General features: G+C 48.2%; 1 non-coding gene across 1 annotated transcript; it reads right to left on the bottom strand.

Moving 5' to 3' along the window:
• Positions 1-11,034: 11,034 nt before the first annotated feature.
• On the bottom strand, positions 11,035-11,106 carry TRNAG-UCC (transfer RNA glycine (anticodon UCC)). Its single transcript has one exon. It is a non-coding gene; the product is annotated as a tRNA-Gly (tRNA).
• Positions 11,107-23,237: the final 12,131 nt, after the last annotated feature.

Here is a 23,237-nt window from a genome sequence, read left to right as displayed (position 1 = left end):
CCTTGTGGCGTGCCACGCGATCCCAGCTCGATCTCTTCGGAGACAAGGTCTCCCACACTGAGGGTGGCTCTCCTACGGGTCAAGAACGAGTTGACATATTTGTAGAATCTGACTCCAAGGCCGAGCTCAGCAATCGACCGCAACACGAAAGAGTGAGCAACATTGTCGAAGGCTTTCTCTAAATCGAGGCCGAGAATGGCCCGCATGTCTCGAGTGTTGCAGTCGATGACTTGGTGCTTGAGCAGCTTCATAGCGTCTTGCGTCGAAAGCTTGGCCCGAAAGCCAATCATGGTGTACGGGTAGAGCCCATTGTCTTCCAGGTACCGAGTCAACCTATTGAGGACCACATGCTCGGCTACCTTTCCCACGCAGGATGTGAGCGAAATGGGGCGCATGTTGTCCAAGTTGGGTGACCTCCCCGGCTTAGGAATGAGCACGGTGCGCGCGACCTTCCACGGGTCGGGGACCTCGCCGCTCTTCCATGCCTCGTTGATGATCTCGGTGAGGTAGTCGATTGATCGGTCGTCCAGGTTGCGCAGGGTCTTATTAGTTATGCCATCGGGGCCCGCGGCAGACCTCCCATTGAGCGCGTAAAGCACCTGCCGAACCTCTTCGTGGCATATCTCGGCGTCCAGTTCAGTGTTGGCCGGTCCTGAGTACTCGGGGTACGTTGTTGCGGGGTTAGAGTCGACAGGGAGGTACTTTTGCACCAGCTGCTTCAAAACCTCCTCTTCTGAAGAGGACTGCTTGGCTTCGTGCATGGCTCGCGCTAATACGTTCCGCTGGTTAGTTTTGGTGTTAGTCTCGCTGAGCAGGTGCTTGAGTAGGTTCCATGTCTTGCCATTACGCATCTGGCCATCTACCGAGTTGCACACCTCGTCCCACTGCTGCTTGGAGAGCACGCGACAGTGCTCCTCGATGGTCTTGTTTAGGTCGGAGATTTTCTTGCGCAACCTGCGATTGAGGCGCTGGCCTTTCCAGCGGGCGAGAAGTGACTGCTTGGCCTCTAGCAAGTGGGCAAGGCGGCTATCCATTTTTTCAACCGGAAGGTCAGTACTAATATTCTTGGTGGTACTTATGACGTCCTCTCTGAGCTGGCTAATCCACTCCTGTAGGCTTGGCCTGGTTGCAGGTAGGGGTCGGTCGTTGCGGACTTTGCGAAACTGGTCCCAGTTTGTCCAAGAAAACTCGCGTGCCCTCTTTCGGACCATTAAAAACTGCGTCACCAGGACGTAATGGTCGCTACCTAAGTCAATGTTTGAGTTGGCCCACTGTACATCGGGGAGATTCTTGACGAAGGTCAGGTTGGGAGTGGAGTCTCTGCAGGATGAGGTGCCCAACCGAGTTGGAAAGGCCTTGTCGGTGATTAGAGTCAGGTCCATGTCCGTCGCGTTCTGCCACAGTTCCGCGCCCTTGCTGGTATTGTACGGGTAGCCCCAAGTGTGGTGCGGAGCATTAAAATCGCCCGCCACAACCAGGGGGTTGGGACCTGCCAAGTTGACGGCCTTCTTTATGAGGGCCCTGAAGCGCTGCCGTCGGTCCTTAGGACTACTGTACACGTTGAGAAAAAAGATGCTGCTTCGGTCCGAGCTGCGCGGCAGAATCTCGGTCATGACATATTCGGCGCTGCTGGTGGCCATTTTTAGGTCGTGAGAGATGTGTGTGAGCTTGTTACTGACCAAGGTGCAGACGCCCCGGCCATCGGAATAACGCGAGGCGGGCTTGTAACCAGTCAGTGTGACGTTTGGAGTTAATGTTTCCTGAAGCAGAATGACGAGGGGTTTTTCGCTAGAGCATCGAATGTACTGCTGCAAGGACGCCTTTTTACTAGGGAAGCCCCTGCAGTTCCATTGCCAAATAAGAAACGTCTCACTTGGCTTGGCCATCTTGGTGCTTTTGTGGGCTGGTGCTGCCGTCAGATTGGCTAAGAATTGCGTGGACGATGGGGCCCGTAGCGCCGGGCTGGGGTTGTACGACGGCGGTTGAGGTCAGAGCTGGTTTCACTACGCTTTCGAGAAACAACTCTACTTTGGATACTCGGTCGTTTTGCGCGGCCAGGGTGATCTGCAGTTGGGCGAAATTCTCCCCGAGCTTATTGATGCTTTCACTGAGCGCGGATAGCGTGTCTCGAAGCTCAGACCTGACTCGAATAGCTACACCTTCCTGTTCGTGGGCGACGGCCCTCTTCTTGGGAGCACTTTGACCCTCACTGCTGCTGTCGCCGGCTTTAGTGCTGTGCACCTCCATGGGTAAGGGCATTGTATCGGCGACGCATGCGACGGCGGGTTGCGGTGGTGGGTTTCTCGCGTTCTTAAGCTCAGCAATTTCGGACAAAAGCCTGTTTATGGTTTCCTTCATCTCTGCGTTCTCGCGTTTCAGCTGAGAAATCTCGCGCGCGCTCTCCGCATGCTCTGGGAGTGACCCCGACAGTACCTCAGCTGGCCCACCTCGGACCGTGTCGGCCCAGGTTACAGAGCCCGACTTCTTGCTTCTCGCTGACACCCCGCTAGGCTGCTGTTGACGCCCGGTAGACCTGGATCAAGACCTGGAGCGGCTCCCAGACTTGAAGCGCCGGGCTCCTCCTCGGGACCGGGAGCGGCTCCTGGACCGGGAACGGCCCCTGGAATGGGACCGAGAACGTCGCCTGGAACGGCCCCCGGAACCACGTGACTGCTGGAAGTCCTGCCCATCCGTGGGGGGTGATGGTGGTGCCGTGGCTTGGTCTTGATCGGTGGCGCGAGACTTTTCCCAGCGCCTTCGTCGCACGACATACGGGATCTGGAATCTTTGCCTACAGTCCTTGTCAGCCGTGAGGTGTTGCCCACCACACAGCCTGCACTTGGGGGTACACTTGTGTTGTGCGTCAGGATTTGAAGCCCCACAGCCCCGACATACGACGTCGCCTGGGCTGGGACACACATCAGCACGGTGACCGCGCCGACCACAAGCGTAGCAAATGTCTATTTTCTTGCGATAAAGCGAACATTGCACAAGGGTGGGGCCGTAGCGTACAAAGTTTGGGACTCTATGACCGTCGAAGGCGACGATTACCGTACCGGTGCTGCCTATGCGCTTGGCTGCCAGGGGGAGCGGATTTCTTTCATTTACGATCTTGTTGTCAATATCATTCGGGCCGTCTACGAGTGGAATACCTCGGATCACGCCCTTGCACGTGGAATGAGGGGCGGCCTCGTAGGCACTGACCTCGTATGTTCGGCCCATGACGACGATCTGCCGAACTTTGACGTAGTGGTTGGCATTTTCCCTTCTAGGTGTGCTGACAACCATAATATTCTGCTGCACGTTGGGGCATAGCGTGTCGCCCCACAAATCTTCGGCGCAGAGGCTTGTGGCTGCCAGGATTGCATCAGCCACCACGGTGCAGCCGGTCTTGACAATATTGAGGCCTCCGCGGGGCCGAATGACGATCTTCGTATCCTCCTTGGGGAGGTGGGGCATCCGGCCAGCGCGGATGATTCTAGCCTTGATGTTATTGCCACTGTTGCGGCCTCGCGGGGCCTCGGCCGTTGTCGACTTCGTCTCGTTGAGAGTAGCACCATTAGGATTAGCGCCTGCCGAGCACGCGCCAGCTCTTCTGGCGCCTGCAGACTGCCAACCTCGGTCTTCTGTCACCTCTTCGGGGGTTATGTCCTCCCCCACCACCTGATATTCCATTTTTTCTGAATTCTGAAAATGAGCCCTGAGAAGAGCGAAAAGGGCACCCGGGAACGGCGACGCGGCTGGCGTCGCGCCGGCGTGGGCTTACCTCGTTAGGCTTAGCCCAGGCGGGGGCCGGCTCCGGAGAAAAAACGTTCCAAAACGTGAAAATAGTCCACTCACGCAGCAGGTTTTGGCATCAAAATAGTCCTGGCACTTTCACTGATGCGACACAAACAAAGCTGAACGCGCACTCAAAAAATTCACTTGAATATCATTGTAGGAAGCAGGAGCCACTCGAAGGTCGTATGAACAACACAGACGCCGCGCCGCGTCCTCCTTCTTCGTACGTGTCACTAAAATATTACGCCGTGAACGAGTTCACACGTCCAAGAAACATGGTCGATGCACAGTAGTTGACGCCTAATGCTTTCATTCTGAGAGCCGTGCCCGTTTGAAAAGAAATGAGACACGTCTTCGTATTGGTCAACTTATACTAGTAATCTAAAAGCTGCAAGAAGGCTACGCTTGCCCATTTCTAATTGAAGCGTTCTGAACGTCATTTCACCAATTGCATAAAATTATTCATGCAATACTGTTGTTTTCTATGTATTTGCAGTATTTTTAGGCTAATATTGTTACGTAAAAATGACACTAGGCGTGTCTATTCAAAACCTATATTCAAACTGAAGCGTATGGCGTCGACTAAGATGGAAGACATCACGCACAACCGACAGACCACTTCCTCGTTGTCGTCTTCTGACCGCTGATATGTCAGCTACGTAGCATTACCCCCCCCCCCCCCCCGGCGGTAAAAGCGCCGTTTCGGTGCACATTAACTACGGTCTTCAGTAGGCAGGTGGTAAGGTTTTAGCCTGCTGACGTGCACAACATCACTGGGTGTGGTTGCAGGCAGGCTTGTGGTCTCAGATGCAGGAATGATCTCATAGGTGACGTCGGTTACCTGGCGGATGATACAGTAAGGACCCATGTAGCGAGACAACAACTTCTCTGATGAGCCAACTCGACGAACTGGGCACCACTGGAGAACAAAAGAACCGGATGAGAAGTAAACGTCAGCATGCCGGCGGCCGTAGATGGCTTTCTGGGTGGCTTGCGAAGTCGAAAGTCTAGAGCGGGCGATCTGCCGTGCGTGGTCGGCACGAGCAATAGCGTCACGTGCATATTCGGTTGACGGCGTTGTAGTGGTTGGAAGTAGGGTGTCGAGTGGTAGCGTCGGATCACAGCCATAAAGCAAATAAAAGGGTGAATAACCAGCAGTGTCGTGGCGCGAAGAATTGTACGCGAAGGTCACTTGAGGTATCGCCAGGTCTCAGTCATGGTGTTCCGAGGACACATACATCGCTAGCATGACCGTGAGGGTCCGATTTAGCCGTTCGGTAAGGCCATTTGTTTGGGGATGGTAGGAAGTGGTCAGCTTATGGTGCGTCGAAGAAGAGCGCAGAAGATCGTCGATTACACGGGACAAAAATGCGCGGCCGCGATCTGTGAGTAACTGGCGAGGAGCGCCATGGTGTAGGGTGACGTCGTGGAGCAAAACGTCCGCAACGTCAGTAGCGGTGCTGGTGGGGAGCGCTCAAGTGATGGCATACCTAGTCGCGTAGTCGATAGCAACGGCGACCCACTTGTTGCCCGATTTCGACTCGGGAAAAGGACCGAGAAGATCTATACCAACACGGAAGAAAGGTTCGATTGATTCATTTGTGGGGTTCAACGTCCCAAAACCAACATATGATTATGAGAGACGCCGTAGTGGAAGGCTCCGGAAATTTTGACCACCTGGGGTTCTTTAACGTGCACCCGAATCTGAGTACACGGGCCTACGACATTTCCGCCTCCACCGGAAATGCAGCCGCCGCAGCCGGGATTTGAACCCGCGACCTGCGGGTCAGCAGCCGGGTACCTGAGCCACTAGACCACCGCGGCGGGGCGGAAGAATGGTTCGGTTGGGATGGAGATCGGTTGAAGAAGTCCAGCCGGCGGCGCATTAGGTCGCTTCCTACGTTGGCATTTATCGCAGGAGGACAAGCAACGGCGAACGGACCGGGCGAGCCCGCACCAAAAGAAGCGGCGACGCACGTGGTCGTACGTCCGAGATGCATCCAGATGACCAGCAGTTGGCTCATCGTGAAGCTCGTGCAGCACGGTTGAACGCAAATTTTTCGGCACGACAAGAAGGAGCTCAGGGCCATCTGGCTGGAGGCTACGACGGTACAGCGTGCCATTCAGGAGGACGTACATGCGATGTGACGTGTCGTTTGGAGCAAATTCGGGACGGTCAATAAGTTGTCGCAGAGAAGTATCACGTCGTTGTTCATCACCAATCTGAAGAAAATGGCGTCACTACTCTGAAGAAAATTCCGTCACTACTCTCATCTGTTCGCATTTCTGCAGGAGCATCGGGGTCGATATGTACAAGAATAGGAGGTGTCGTTAGAGCGGTGATTAGCTGAGAGAAGGCGTCAGCTTGAGGAGGGCCCCCAAAAAATGGGACGTCTTGTTTAAGAAGGTCGGTGAGTGGGCGTGCGAGTGCCGCAAAGTTTTTCACGAACCGGCAAAAGTAAGAGAAGAGGCCCACAAAACTGCGAACATCATGGACAGAGCGTGGGACTGGGAAGTTTGTTACAGCGCGTACTTTCGCCGGGTCTGGCCGTACGCCGGCAGCGTCAACAAGGTGACCCAATATGGTAATCTGACGAAGAACGAAGTGGCACTTGGAGGAATTGAGCTGCAGGCCGGCCCGTCGAAATATGGATAGAATGGTTGAAAGGCGTTCAAGGTGTGTTGAAAAGGTAGGTGAGAAAATTATCACGTCGTCCAGGCAACACAAACTTGCCGACCATTTAAATCCTTGTAGGAGCGTATCCATCATTCTCTCGAAGGTCGCTGGAGCGTTGCAGAGCCCGAATGGCATGACCTTGAATTGGTAAAGACCTTCAGGGGTAACAAAGGCGGTCTTTTCTCGGTCCATGTCATCTACAGCAATTCGCCAGTAGCCAGATCGGAGGTCGAGAGATGATAAGAAGGTGGTGCCATAGAGGCAATCAAGGGCATCGTCAATGCGTTGTAGAGGATACACGTCTTTTTTGGCAATTTTGTTGAGGTGGCGATAATCAACGCAGAAACGCCATGAGCCATCTTTCTTTTTTACTAATACCACAGGAGATGCCCAAGGGCTCGTTGATGGTTCGGTTACGTTTTTCGTAAGCATTTTGGCCAATTCTTTCTGAATCACTTCTTGCTCGGACGTTGACAGGTGGTAGGGCCGACGGTGAATGGGCGCTGAGTCACCAGTGTTGATTCGGTGAGCGACCATTTTAGTCTGGCCCAAGGGACGATCGTTGGTGTCAAAAATGTCACTTTATGAGGCCAAACCTTGGCTAAGAGCGTCGGCCTGGTGAGGTGACAGCTCCGATTCAATCATGTTTCGAAAAGTACCATCGTCTGAGCTGGGTGACCGTGAGAGTGCGCTTCGATCAAAAGCAGATACAGCGACAACACTGACATCGTCCTCTGTTATGGCAGTTAGCTGGGCTAGAGACATCTGGCAGGACAACACTTGAGGGGTGAAACCAAAGTTAAGGAGCGGAAGTAACACACAGTTATACGCTATGGTCGCGATGGTATAGGGCACAGTAACATTGCGCGTCAGCCGAACGTCAGTAATTGGCGTAACGATATAATCACCGTCAGGAACGGGAGGGGTCGATGACAAAGACACGTACGTGACGGATCGAGGTGGCAGGCGAATGAAAGTGGTTGGGCTCAAGCGGCTGGTGGGCTTTGCAGAGTAGTCGGCAAAGATTGGTAGATCAAGGCTTAGGGTACCAGACGAACAATCGATTAAGGCTGAGTGTGCCGAAAGGAAATCAAGGCCAAGTATGAGGTCATGAGGGCAGCAGGCTAGCACGGCAAAAGGGACCACGGCGTGACGACCGGCAATGCTGACACGAGCAGTGCACATTGTGATTACTGGTACAGTACCGCCATCGGCAACACGTATTGGCCGCGTCGTAGATGGCGTCATAATCTTTTGTATGCGGCAGCGAGGATAAGCGCTAATAACAGACAGGTGCGCACCTGTGTCAATAAGGGCGGTCACAGGAACATGGTCAACTTGTACTTCAAGCAGGCTATGGTGCGTGGGAAGCGTCAGTAGAAGATTTTCGGCCGTCATTGGTATTGCAGCTTAACCTCTATAAGCTGAAATATCTAGTTTTCCTGCTGCGGTCGTCCAGAGAAGCTCGGCGAGGAAAAGCGCCGAGGTGGCGGAGAGCGGGATTGGCGACGTAGCGGCGACGGGGAGCAAGAGCTGTGGCGACCGGACGAAGGGACGTCAGGGTAGCGGCGACCGGGCAAAGGGGCTTCAGTGGAAGGCTCATAAGACGACGACGAATAGAAATTGAAGGGTGCGGCGTCTGAACATCGAGGGGTCGTCGTATGCATGAGCGCCGAGGTAGAGAAAGTCTGACGTGGTTGGTTTGACCAACGGCGGCGGCAATAGCGAGAAACGTGCCCAGGCTGGTGGCATAAAAAACAAATAGGCCGGTCGTTGGGTGTTCGCCATTCCGAAGGATTACGGAAGGGCATTGTTGGAGGTGAACGGCGAGCGTATCCTCGGGAGTAAGACGGAACTTCAGGGCGAGTCAAGGGACATGCTGATGGAAGGCCAAGGTCCGCAAACTCCTGCCTCACCACAGCTTGTATCAACGCCACTGACGGCTGTTGTTGGTCAGAGGTGAGCGCTGCGAAAACGGGTGGCTGAAGAGGAGCCGGACAGGCGGCATCGATTTCCCGATGAACAATGCGTGTGACGTTGTCATACGTGGGGGACTGGCGGGCGCCTTCACACGATCAGGTTGCGGCCGTGTTGGGCAGCCGGAAGAATCGCTGAGTAATACGGCGGCTCTTGGCTTCTTCGAACCGCCGGCACTCTTTAATGATGGCGTAGACGGTGGCAACGTTGTTGTAAAATAGAAGGCTGAATGCGTCGTCTGCTATGCCTTTCAGCACATGGGCGACTTTCACAGACTTACTCACGTGCTCGTCAATCTGGCGCCATAGGGCGATGACGTCGAGAATGTACGCGACGTACGACTCCGTCGACGTCTGTGCACGAGCCGCCAGGTAATCCGCAATGCGATCTGCCGCCCAACGGTGTCGCCAAAAAGGTCGCGGATCTTCTTCTTAAAGGAGTCCCAGCTCGTAATCTCCGCTTCGTGCGTCTTGAACCACACTTGCGGTGGGCCATCGAGGTAAAAAAGCACATTGGCAAGCATAAGAGTCGGGTCCCACCTATAGCTTGCGCTGACCCGTTCGTACCGGTTGATCCATTTGTCGATGTCAACGCCATCCTGACCAGAAAATACACCGTGATCACGAGCAGGAGGTATAACGACGTATAAAGAAGTCACAGAAGGGGCAGGTAGGTGGTGAAGACGATGGTTGTTCAACCTGTGACATGGTTGGACCAATGTTGATGCGGCCGTTGCGGAGCTTCGTGATGAAGACGGGGAAGTACCCCGCACCTCCACCACAAAGATGTTAAGTAAAAATGACACGAGGTGTGCCTATTTAAAATCTATATTCAGACTGATGCGTATGGCGTCGATTAAGATGGAAGATAGCACGCACAACCGACAGACCACTTCCTTGTTGTCGTCTTCTGACCGCTGATATGTCAGCTACGTAGCAATATTCTTACGAAAATGCATGGATTTGTAGCGAGAAAAACGAGAGGCGTGAGAACGGCTGACGGGGCCTCGCTGTTTTCTCGCCACAAAGCAGAGTGGCGGTGCTTGCAGCGTCTGAACGAGTTTCTTTCATTCTCCTTTGTCCATACCGGCGGGCACGTGTGCTTGTTCTGACTGGCTCATGCCTCGAGCTCCACATTAGGTGGGTGAGAGGCGAGGTGCGGTTGGTAAGAAATGTGGGTGATGATGAATGACGCTGAAGATAGCGCTACACTTCGTTGCAGTCACATACAAAGTGTTTCATATTGGTTCTGATATTTTCTTGTTATGAACTGTTCATTTAGACGCCTTATAAAGCTTCCTAACTTGAAACTAGAAAGTATATATCGCCGCTTCCTCAGCTGAAATCTATGGAGGTGGAAACGCTGTCACGCTGCTGTTACAAAAGTTGACAGTGCACACGGCAACGTTTTAAATAATTTGCCCACGTAGCACAAAATTGACTTCTTCAGTGGGAGAGGGACGGGAGTAGAGGTTTCGTGAGCCCGAATGGAAGTTGGCGTTTTTGTATGTGAGTGTGTTTGTATTCAAGCTACTGACTAAATTACATACACCAGATTTCTTTTGTTAGAATATATATATATATATATATATATATATATATATATATATATATATATATATATATATATATATATATATATATATATATATATATATATTTATATATATATATATATGTATATGCCGCCAACAAAAAAAGAAAAAAAAACGACCCGTTGGTCATGCGGGGACGATGCTCGACTACTGATCGGAGCTCACGGGCTTGGATCTAGCTCCATTTCGGAGGACCCGGAATCTAGAGGCCGAGTGCTTATATTATGAGCACGTTAAAAAACACGCAGTGTTAGAATAACGTTTTCTATCCATGGCCCACGTCAGCAGACGAGGCGTTTAAACTTTCAGCAACCTCCACATTGGCGTCCCTCATACAGGCATGGCAATTTTCGGACTTAAAACCCGTGAAAATAATCTTATCACATATTAAAACAGGCACTGCCCCACCGTGGTGGTCTATTGGCTAGGGTACTCGGCTGCTGACCCGCAGGTCACGGGATCGAAGGCCTGGCTGCGGCAGCTGCATTTCTGATGGAGGCGGAAAAGTTGTAGGCCCGTGTGCTCAACTTTGGGTACACGTTAAGAAACACTAGGTAGTCGAAATTTCCGGAACCGTCCACAACGACGACTCTCATATTCATATCATGGTTTTCGGACGTTAAACCCCACATATCAAATCGAGGCATCCGTGGCCATTGAACAGAGTGACCGTTTTTTATTGTTTAATTTTCAAGAAAAAAACAACCTTGTTAACAGTGGACTGTTCCTTATATACGTCTGTTTTATTACGTCTTCAAAAATTTGTTAGTTTATAACAAGCTTCATTAAAGATAAAATCAAAAAGCCATCGCTTTGTACTGAACAAAAATAGGCTTAATGGCCACAATGACAATTAGGAGGGAAAACGTTGTCGTGAACTAGCAACTCTTCACCACATTTTTGTAAAAAAACTTCTTCGTCCTTCGTGAAAATCGACAAAATAGCCTAAAACACGTGAAGAATGAACATTTTTAAAAATTAAACAGAACAAAAGATTAAAAAAACATGCGTCGGCCGGGAATCGAACCCGGGTCAACTGCTTGGAAGGCAGCTATGCTAACCACTATACCACCGACGCCCGACTCTCGCAGGCGTTGCCAATAAAATTTTTGACCGAGCCAGTCCATTCGCCTAGACGAGAGCAGCTGCCGAACGAGGAGTGACCAGGTCGTTGACCGTGCGGAACCGGCTCCGCTAAACCTACACACGTACAAGTGGCGGGCTTTTCAATCTGATTAAGCGCTTCACGTGCGATAGTTCAATACACTTGCATTATGGCTTTATTTGGACAGAATGTGTATTGTGTTCAGTTAAGGCTTCTGAATTTAAAAGGATTTATCATTTCGATTCAATTGCTTGACATTAGCTCAATAATGATTAGCGTCAAAGTCTGAACACTTTGTTTTCAATTATGAGACTCTCTTAATTTTTTTGATTGATATGTGGGGTTTAACGTCCCAAAACCATCATATGATTATGAGAGACGCCGTAGTGGAAGGCTCAGAAAATTTCGACCACCTTTTTTTATTTTTATGATATATATATATATATATATATATATATATATATATATATATATATATATATATATATAATGACGTAGGAAGGCAGTGACTTGTAGTAGAAGCTGAGGAGGAAGAAGGCAGAAAGGAATAAACATGGGTATGAGCCAGGCCACGTCGCCCATTCATCATAGCGTCACACGAGCCGGCCGGATGAAGACCTGGTGGCCACTTCATCAACCGGCCACCATCTTCGAACGTCTCAGCAAGACGCAGTGACCGAACGTGGACCACAGAAGTACATCCCAACTCTACACCAAGACCAGCATCATGACAGCACCATCAAACGACATTGACATCCCCAAGTACACCGGATCAGCGGACGACGAACCTGTACAGGACTGGTTCAACCTTTTCGAGCTCCACGCTGCCGCTGCATCCTGGTCGGAACGGGAGATGATCATCAACTTCACTGACTACATCTCAGGTGAGGCATTCAAATTTTACCTCACCCATATCTTCGAGAACGATGAGTCTTGGAAAAAGATCAAAGAAGAAATGATCATTCGTTTCAAAGAATACGATGAAGACCTGTTCATACCTCATCAGCGGAAGGCTTTTCAACTGACCCATCACAGTTACGCAAAGTGTTCCCGCAGTAAGCCTATTTTCCAAACGAGACCACAGAGAAAATATACCACCATTGTACCATCATATGACTCTTCCGAAAAAACGTCACGCATTCGAACACTGACTGGTAACTTGCACTTCGCAACAGACAAGGTAAAGCGTCCGTATACCGAAAGGAATCTAGACAATTTCGCCAAAAAACTGAACCTAAAGCCGCCTTTTCCAAGAGCAATGAATTCGGCATTTTCAATGTGTTCACTGCACCACAACACTTCAGATTTTACTCAACCACCCGAATGCCTTGATGCTTCGTGTCACACACAAGGCCCAAACGGTTTCGAGCGTGTGACGGAATTTACGTGTGACGAGCTGGTGAATCCTCGCAATACCAGCCCCCACCCAGACGTTCCCGACCAGGGTTGTTCGACAGAAATTCTCAGCCTAAGCACGCTGCAAAAAGAAAAACATACGCCATCAGAACCACCTGAAGCCATGTCTGTTGGGCTCTCATCGTCAAGTGATAACACACATGTGAGTCAAAGCACTGCTGGAATGTCGAATTCACGCTGGCGCATTGTCAACTGACCGAAACATTTACATTCAAGGATGACTCACAAGCATCTTGGGAGCTTTCTCATCAGCCTGTCACGCTGCTTTCATCGCAAGACAAGCCTAGCAGTACAGTGTCGACTACCGACAATCTACTGATCACATCACCATCTAAAGAAAAGCAGACTCATGTTCCTGAAAGAGGCCCATCTGACGAACTTTCACAACAAGACGAGCAATTTCAACAAAGGCAACTTCACGAACTCCAAGAACTGCAATGGCTACTCGAACAAGAACAACGATCAAGTGAAACCTCGTCACGAGTACACTTGTGGCTGAAAGGTCATCAGAGAAAACATCAATTAAAGAAGCAAAGAAAAAGTCGATGCCTAAGCCATCTTCGCAGAAAGCAACGTCGACAAAATTTTCTGCACCAGTTCTCAAAACCATGTCTGCGATCCAACAAACTGAGAGAACGCCACAGAAAGTTACGAAAGAGACATGAACCTACTACGTATACAACGGAGAAAAAAAGACATCGTCCCATCATCCTCGGTTCTCACGCGCGCCGACTAGAAGCAAAGCATCTATTGCCACGACGGCGCTGGATCCGATGCCAAAGACACCCGTCAATCCAATGGTACACAGATTTCAAGCCTTGTTCGTTCTTCACAAGACCTCAAGTCGGGTCATCATCAGTGGAGATGTGCCGGGCAGGGTTATGCTATCCAGGGCGCAACAGCCAGCCTCGTCCACCAGAGCTACCCTAGATATGACCGGACTGCTGCTCTATACCGTGAAGCGTTTGTGCGAGTTAAGAAACTCCCTCCTGAAATCGAACTACCACGCATTTTGAAATTCTTCAGTTTATACTTTTTGTTCTTTTGTTGATTGTAACTCGCGCATTCTTTCGGGGGGAGGGGGAATCCTGTGACGTAGAAAGGCAGTGACTTGTAGTAGAAGCCGAGAAGGAAGAAGGCAGAAAGGAATAAACATGGGTATGAGCCAGGCCACGTCGCCCATTCATCATAGCGTCACACACACGCACACACGCACACACACACACACACAGACACACACACACACACACACACACACACACACACACACACACACACACACACACACACACACTGACTTAAAAAAAACAGAAAGGAATTATCTGCGTGCTACCTCCGGCGTTCCCTTTACTATGGCAAAAAGCACCTTCACATGTGTACAAGCAATAACTAAGACAAAAATTACAAAAAAGTAATCCAACTACATTCTTAACTTGTGGAAATAAGTGATCGAGTCAAATAAGTGAATTTGGATCCTTCCTACAATTAGTCCCTATACAGTTTCAAATAGCTCGGAAGGCGCTCACTTGTAATCACAACAAGGCTATGAAATCTGGCCAACTCAGCAAGCGAAAGCGAGGCCGACGCAGCAAACAGGGCATCTACCTTTCACTTCGAAAAGTGTCTGAATAATGACACTGTTTTTCTTGCGTTACTGGAGGAGGATAAGCGAGCGTCCATAAGGGACCATGCGGCTGAAAAGCACTGCCACAAAGTCTATAATGACGACGAAAAGTATCTTGGAGGGCCTTTCTAAAGGGAATGGTAGAGGCACCGTTTGGTACCTCGGTTTCGGTTTCAATTTGAATTTGAACTTGAATTGAAGTTTATTTCTTTCTGATACAGAAAGAGGAGTAAGAGCTAAAGGCCGTATGGCCTGACAGAGGCTCCTACTCCCATGCGCATTTGGCATGCGTGTACATGTTTGCAAGCGATGCAAGTATACAAACAATAGAGCAACCAGAAAAATCAAAACGTGCATGTACATAATTGTCACTGCAAATAAAGCATTACATATAGACATCATACATGAAAACTCTTCATGAAAACAAACATATCATACAGACACTCCAAGATTATATACCTATATGCATTAAATTGTGAACTTTCAAATTGTAGCACAAACTGTATATGCGGTACACGTAGAAAATTAGACAGATATATTTTATTAAAAAGTTATCGTGGATTGTAACAGAAAGTTCTTTATAATTTTTTTAAAGCGGAGTGCATGAAAATCTATATGATGTTCAACAATGTTCAATAGCCGGCGTACTTGATACTCAAGGTCCTGACGCCCGTAGTTAGTTCGCATAAGTGGTGGCATTCGCGTTTGGTGGCGTAATTGATATCGAGGGGGAGAAACGGGCAGGCTACTAACATGGAGCCTGTGCTTTTTTATATGCGAAAGTAATCTATAATAGTAGATTTTATTTGCTCTGATTAACGAGTGTTTCTCAAAAAGATTGTGTGTGGGTAAATCTCGCGGTCTACCGTGATAGTTTTCAAAAATTCGCATTGCCCTTTTTTGTAGTTTTATTAATTTGTTGTATATTTTTGCAGTTGTTGTTCCCCATATTAATGCACAATAGCTAAGTTTTGAGTGAAACAGGGCGTAGTACATTGCCTTCTTTAGTGTTAGTGGTATAAGACATGCTCTATGTATAATTTTATACATAGAGCCTACTACTTTACTGAGGTCGCTGCTGAGTTTATTGATATGATTGTCCCAAGAGAGGGTGTCTTGAGACCATACCCCCAAAAACTTTTGCGTTGGTACTTGTTCTATCTGCTCTCTTTTAAATAAAACAGTAATATTGACAGGCATTGGCTTATTTATCGCTTTAAATATTATATACTTAGTTTTGCTGACATTTAATTGAAGTTTGTTTAACTTCAGTCAGTCAGATAATAAATCTGAATAATCATTAATTTCTTTTTCAATCTGTTGTAGGGATGAATTTGAAAAGAAAAGATTAGTCTCATCCGCATACATGACTATGTTCGGCGTAGGTGAAATGCTTGGAAGGTCATTGATATATATGTTAAATAATACCGGGCCAAGTATTTATCCCTGTGGTACGCCAGTCTGTACTCTAAGATATGGAGAGGTCACCTGATTAAGTTTCGTCTCTTAAATTAGCTAGATTTCATCACCTGCGCTGAATACCAGTGGCCGCATTTCAGAAATTTTGAAGTGGTGATGGACTATTCGCAGAAAGGACACGAATGCGCCCCTTTGGCTCGACCACTTATTCCCACTGATTAAAATGTGGATGCCGTTAACTTCTATAATTACTGCCATTATTGATGCTTCTACGCATGTGAAATTGCCTTTCATTACATTAAAGCAAACGCCGCGGCCAGCAAGCAGATACCTCCTTTATTTATTTTTCTTTAACAGTAGACCCACTTCTGGAAACTTTCATAATAATAGATTGATTGATTTATTGATATGTGGGGTTGAACGTCCCAAAACTACTATATGATTATGAGAGACGCCCTAGTGGAGGGCTGCGAAATATTTGACCACTTGGGATTCGTTAAAGTACACCCAAATGTGGGCACAGAGGACTACAGCATTCTCGCCTCCATCGAAAATGCAGCCGCTGCAGTAGGGACTCGATTCCGCGGCCTGCGTGTCTACAGCCGAGTACCTTAGCCACTAGACCACAGCGGCGGGGCATTTCTGCAAAGATCCGGTAAATTTTTGCTTAGGCCTCCCCTGGAGTCATCTGGCCAAATTTTCCTCAGCCAGACTCAGTGTACTCACGCTTACAAAAATTTTCTTCAACCACACTCACAGGCCCTCTAAATCACCAATACATTGCTGAAGCCGACTCACTCAGACTTCGACCCGTGGCTGGAACCACTCAGAGTCAAAACCACTCAGGCTCAGACAACAAGAAAAAACTACGGAGATGAAAAATTCGGCTGATCCCACGTACCAAGGGAATCAATGTTATGCGAACCATGCCAAAGGAAGGTGATCGTGCTGTAACATAGTAATCATGGACACGTCATGACACTACGCTAAATATATGTATAAGCATTGAATAGTTGCATATGTTTCCGTAACTATTTCTTTGCACTAGCGCAACGATGCCAGCAGGACCACGAGTCTTAGCCACACGAGAAGCGATAAGCTCATATGAAGCGCTGGTGCTGGCGAGGATGGTGACCCTGTATACTTCTACATGAATCAACTGCAGCGTCTGGCACCTAAATACAATGGACGTTAACCCGACGTGATGGTGATGATCAAAACATTTATTTACCCCCCCCCCAAAAAAAAAAAACGAGGGAGGAAGGCTAGGCCGCAGCAGTAAAAATGTAGTGTTCACAAAGTTGGACAGCCAGCCCCGAATTCACACTTCACGTTTCGCAAACATTACGGTTTATTTAAAAAGCAGTTCCGAGGCTGGACGTGACTCTGTGTAAGAATGCTTGATTGCGACGCAGGATGCTTCCGTTTATTTCTTGTGTGGACCCTGAAATTTATTCGTTGAATTCGTTGGATTAGCGCTGCTGATGTCAGTTTTTTTTACGCTCATCACGTTAAAATTGCCGATTTGTGTTCTCCTCGTTCCTGCGTAAACTATAAGTGTCAATTACTTGAAGCACATACCCGCATACCAGGGGCACACACCAAACCACGGTTATCTACCATGGTCTGGCGGGTAGTGTTTGACGAGTTAAGCGACGGGATTGGGATATTATTCATGTCATGAGCTGTGCGTCATACTCATTAAACCATCTTACCCTCCCATAATAATTTTGGTTCATGCCAACTTAAAGGGGTTATCACGAGAGCACCCAGATGTAAGCGGCTAGATAGATAGATAGATAGATAGATAGATAGATAGATAGATAGATAGATAGATAGATAGATAGATAGACGAATGGATGGATGAACGGATGGACGGATGGATGGACGGGCGGATGGGCGTATAGACGGATAGATGGATGCCAAGTGTTTTGCAGTGTGCAAAGAAATGCTTCGCATTTAAAACGGGCAACAGATATAAAAACGACCGGGAAAGAACAGTCTACAAAGCGGTTGTCATGACATCTCTGGGACCCAGAACACGTGCCAGAGAGCCATCATTAAAGCTATCTCCTGCAGAAAACGATTTCCGATGATCGTCACACAGCTGGAGTTAAATGTGCTTTCCGCTTGCTTTTAAACTGCGCATGAATGACCACAAAAATGAACACTTTAAGTGTCCACTTGTTCGGTTAAACTGTTTACTTTGTGGTATAACTGTCCTTCGAGTGCACGAATAAACACAAAGGAAGAGAAGTGTGAAGTACTGAGTACTTCGTCATGTGTCTTTCGTAGCGCTTCTCCACCATAACCACATCGCCAATTCAACATGAATCAACTGTCCTTTTCATCGCATTACTGACCAGTGATGAGATCATGGGACTAATCTAATTCTCTTGGCTCGTACCAGTTTAATGTGACCATAACCTTTTGGTATGAGGTGAATAAGCAATTATTTTCTAAACGACTTCACTATTTGAAATTGATGGTGAAAAAAAACAGCAGTTTACTTTTAAAACCACGCACCACAAGTTGTCGCAAGAATAAGCAGTCACTTGTAAGCATATGTAGTGAAGGAACTCGAAGTAAAAGGTGACAACAGGAAACAATTGCCGGCCAGCTTTGCTTTGCCACAGACATGCGCGACACTGGTAAGCTGTGGAAACTCTGTTTACTAATATAATAAAAACGATGCAGTTTTGGTTGTTTTACTCTCTCAAGACCCCTACGCATTTTAACTGTTTTGTCTCAGCCAGTTACACTCAGAGCATGCCGCTTCCAAGAATCAGGGCTTAGTAGCCATACTACGGCGAAAGCCGGATCTCCATCTATTACATGCGCGTAAATTTCCAAATTTCCCGTCAGTGTAGGCAGCGCCAGGGTCAACGCGAGGCCAGCAGAATTTCATTGTGCGGTAACATGGTAACATGGCCACTTGACGTCGTATGGCATTACGATCAGGGAAATTGTGACATCGTTGCGACGTCACTGTTATTACTCTGGATCACATCGTCACCTGGGCAAAGGTTTTCCGATTACAGAGACAGTAGACAACTGCATGTGGAGTAGAATACTTTTGATACAACCAATATTGGATTCAGGGCAACAAAAATCAATAAAGTGTTTAGTGATTTAGAGTACGTGATACTCTACTATGGAACAAACATTGGGAGTGTGTGTGTAGAAAAAGTGTTTAACGATTCAATGTGCTAAGTACTCCACGATGGGAGAGCAAAAAGCCGACACGGGTACAGTTTTAGTGGTGTCATTCCTCTGTAACGCGCGCTGTTTGTCACTGACAGCAGCAGTTGGTAAGCTCCCGATAGTTATCTCAAAGCTCTGAAAAGGCTTCGCTTGCCAATTTCCCGTCAAAGCGTTCTGAATGTCATTTCACTCACTCAAAACGTTTCTTAACAGAACGCCTATGGTTTCAGTTAAGTTTTCCCTCTTGTTCGTTGATCTCCTTGATGTTGGAAAGGAACGAGGAAGGAGCTTTCGTTCTTGTTATAGAGGAATGCGTACAACACTCCAAAGCCAGGGCGATTTCTTCTCGGTTCGTTTCTTGAGAAATTCATATGCACTTTCTTGTGTATTCATGTTACATTAAGATGTTTGTAAATTATTCATTTCATTACTCACCTGACTTCTTGCAAGATGCCGTGGAACTCGTTATAATAAGAAATGCCACTCTCGGTGAAACGCATCCGGTATTTAGGTCTTACAGAAATATGCGGTTTTACTTGACAAAACGAGGAGATTTTCATTAGGCAATTCAGATAGGAAAGTTCCGTAATATCTACCGCTCGTTGTTCTTTAACGTGCTCTGGGGTTGCTCACTACAAGTACCTCTAGCTTTTCATCTTCATGCAACTCGGGCGGCCGTAATTGAAACCACGAATCTCGGGTCATCGGCCACACAATGTAACCACTATGCCACCGCAAGTGAGGAGTTATGTTTTAGGTACCCAGTGAGTGAAGTTCGATTTCGCGAAGCTAAGATATGGCACATCTGTTTAAATACTATAAGAAACTGCATCCAACAGGATTAAGGCCGTTATTGATGTCGGAATTGTCGAAACATTGGCGTCACTTTCGTGCGAACAATAATTGCTAGTTCGCGCGAATGTCCGCAATTAACTACTTTTTAGGGGCGGAGTACCCCAAGACAACACAATGTCCCTGTGTCGCCGTCGTCTGCAGCAGATATACTGCAAGTGCATTATGAACAAACCGAAACATCTATTAACAACAAAATAGGCTAAGAAAACTGGAATAAACAAAAAAGACAGGCCACAATACAGTAATAACGTTGACATTTAACCACCCGTCAATGAAAGCACATGACAGAACCAAACGTTAACAAAAGCAATGTAGAAGACCACGATTCACCCTCTGATGCACACTGCTTTTCTCCATCGTCAGCAGTCACTCTATAGATACCCTCGCAGAATTTGAGGGGGTACTGCAAGAGCAGAGGGACTGTGTTACTTTCCTCAGAGTTCTTTAACTCCGTGGGGGAGTGGGGTGGAGTTGGCAGCGGAACGTACTCGTTCATTGAATGCAGAGTTAAAGAGACTACGATTTCCTTGCTACTCAAGTGGAGTTCCCAATCTATGCAACTCTCCTGTTGATGAGGCCTGAATGGGATCTGGCACTTCGTTCTTGCTGCGGAGTACACTCGAGCACTTGCATGTTACTACTGACGCCGCAAAGCAATATAACTCTCTCGTAATCATACGCCAAGACGCCCCAGCTGTAAGTTTAATGCGTCAAGGATAACTTTCAGTGATAACCAAACCATGCTTGTGTGATCATCAACCTTGTTCCCGAAACCCCAACACCCGCACCTTCGAAGCGAGGGACAGCGGCATCTAAAGCGTCGGCAAAAGTTTGTTTACGGCACAAACAAATTGCTACAAGAGTAAGATAAAATAGTCAGCATATATTGTAAAAAAGAGAAATTTAAATGTTTTCAGCGGGTTTCGAACTTGTCACCTACGCATGACGACACTGGTACTCTACCACTACGGCACGCTGTGCCATGCCCTCGGCACTCTAAGGCAAAATTACCCGAAAAACGAGCAACGGAGCCCAATAGGCGCATGCAATGAACGGAAAGACCGTTGAGAACCAACCACAGAGGGAAGCGTGCCGCGTGTAAACCACTTAGTCTCCAAACACGCTCCAAAGGGATGAACCGCACGGGTATTGCGGACAGCGCGCAAAGCGTTGCCAAAGTCACGAGCCTTCCTCCTCCTCTCCTGGCTCAGTCTTTCCCCATATTTTGCTGGCGACGGTTCGCGTTGCGTCACGCTCTGAGTGCTCGACTACAGCCGCCTGGATTCCACGATCTAGGAATTACGACGTGGTGCTTGTGTGTACGCTTGGATGAGTGTGCACTGCTACTTTTATGTTTCGCCGCACCCATGAAGTCTGGAGCGGGTCTCGACATGTCACCACGCCACACTGTATATCTCTGGCTTCAAGATAGTTCACGACTAACACACGACAGGAACAGTTGCGAAGGCCAACATGGCGGCCGACAAGACAGTAGGCCTATCGGATGCATTACTTTAGTCCGACTCAGGGCGGAAATCGGCACTGGATTCTTTCGCAAGTAGGTGATAATTCTTTATTCTACTCTACCTGTCGCGAGTGCGATACAGATCGCGCTTGTCGGCAATGGGCTCGGTTGTGTTGTATATCGCACGCACGAAATGCTGCGTGAAGGTCAGCATGGGCCTCTGCAGTGCGCCTGTGCTTTGCGACCGCCGGGAAATTGGCCGCCATTGCCGTCGGCCTCCCGTACGCTCACTCAACGAGGGCTCGCCTGTCTTCGCCGCCGCGATGAGTTCCGGGCTGACGATATTGGGCTGAGACCTCGTCGCAGTGTTGGGAGTCGCCGAAAACACGTTGCGGGTTCTCGTAAAGAGCTTGGTTGTAGTATGTCGCGCACTGTAAGTGCAACAGCACGGGCTGGCGGGGCTTTCGCTAGCGTTGGAACTCAGTGAAAATTGGTCGCCATTACAGTTGGCTTTCCCGTCAGTCGGTCGCAAGCAGCTCGGCGCTGTCCGTCGGCCGCGGCGGCGTACTCGCATTTGCGCGCTGCACTCACTCGAGTTGGTGGAAAAGGGCCGCATTACCGTCGATTTCTTCGGCACACGCTCCAAACCAGCTCGGCGCTGTTCGTTGCGGCGGCCAAGCGTACGCTCACTCTCCTGTTTGAAGCTCGCTGGCGCCAGACACACCCCGTGCAGCGCCGTGTTTGGTCTCGCGTTCGCTTGCTCAAGCTGAACGACGCCGGTCGCTTAGAACTCGCCGACTTGTTGGCGGCACAGTGGTTTGCGGAGTTGTGGCTGTGGCCAACGCTTCTAAGCTGTTGCGCTATGGGGATCGAAATGAGTCTTTGACGATGTGTGACATCACGATGAAATTATTAGCATGTCATATCTCACGTATGTTTTCATTTCACCTTGCACGTATTTCTTATATGCATTCGTATTCATCTTCTTTCACGTGCGACTCACTATTTTACATACTTATTGTGCAGCCGTGGGCAAACACCGTGCTGAACGCTGTGTGCGCTGGCGTCTGCGATGACTGTCATCCATCTCTTTCGTCAGAGCAGCTTCAGAAGGACTGTACGAGATGTGAAGGTAAAGTTATTTGTGTGTCATATTTTACACGCATTTTTATAATAACTTCCACGTACTTGTCATATGCGTGCATCTTAATCTTCTGTCACGTGTGTATAACTATTTTTACAATGTTGTACGTACAGCCGTGGGAGAACAACAGGCCGAAGTCTGCGTGCGCTGGTGTCTGCAATGCCTGTCATCTGTCGCTTTCATCGGAGGGGCTCCACAAGGGGTGAAGAAGATTTGACAACGAGATTGGACTTGTACATTTCACCATGAATTCACTTGGAAGAATGGAGAAACGTCATGTGTATATAGAAAAATAATAGATTTCGATGTCCCACTTTAGTCTTTCGTTGTTGCCGTGAGTGCGAAAGCAGTTACACAAAAGTGGCTAACTATTTTTTTGAGTGTTCTTTTCTGCGCTATTTGTTGCTTAATTTGCAGAAAACAGGGGAAAAAGTATTAGGCCAGGCGGAAAATAAATAAAAAATACAATGTTTGAACTGGGGATAAAATGTTCATCCGATTGGAGTATTTGAGTGGATGAAACGTTCGTCCGACGAGGTGCAACTGTAAGGACTAACAGTTGCCCGGTAAAGTGCAAATGTGGGAATTAATAGTGTCTCTATACAGTGCTAAAGTGAGGACTAAATGTAAGTCCTTTGAGGTGAATTGTGGGACCAACGGTTACTCACTATAGTGTAAATCTGAGGACTAAATGTTAGTTCCTTGAGCTCGCTGTGGAGACTAACTCTTAGACTTGGTGCCGTTGGTTCTTAAAGCAATTAATGATTGTGGCAGCCCCATTAGTCCCCAAAACGACGAACCACAGACCCTTTTAACACCCTTTTGCCTTAGAGTGTGCTGTGTAAAAAACTGGTGAGGAGAAAACACGCCGTTCCGCTTGAAGGGTTTTAGTTTGAGCACATACACGATTTCAGTTTCATACTAAACCTTGCGTTTATGATATGGAAGCTACTAGCGTCTACGCATTACATGCCAGT

This window comes from Rhipicephalus microplus, chromosome 8, assembly GCF_043290135.1.
Source record: "Rhipicephalus microplus isolate Deutch F79 chromosome 8, USDA_Rmic, whole genome shotgun sequence".
Taxonomy (NCBI): Eukaryota; Metazoa; Arthropoda; class Arachnida; order Ixodida; family Ixodidae; genus Rhipicephalus; species Rhipicephalus microplus.
Note: the sequence above shows the minus strand (reverse complement) of the source record. Positions and strands in the feature narration are given on the sequence as shown.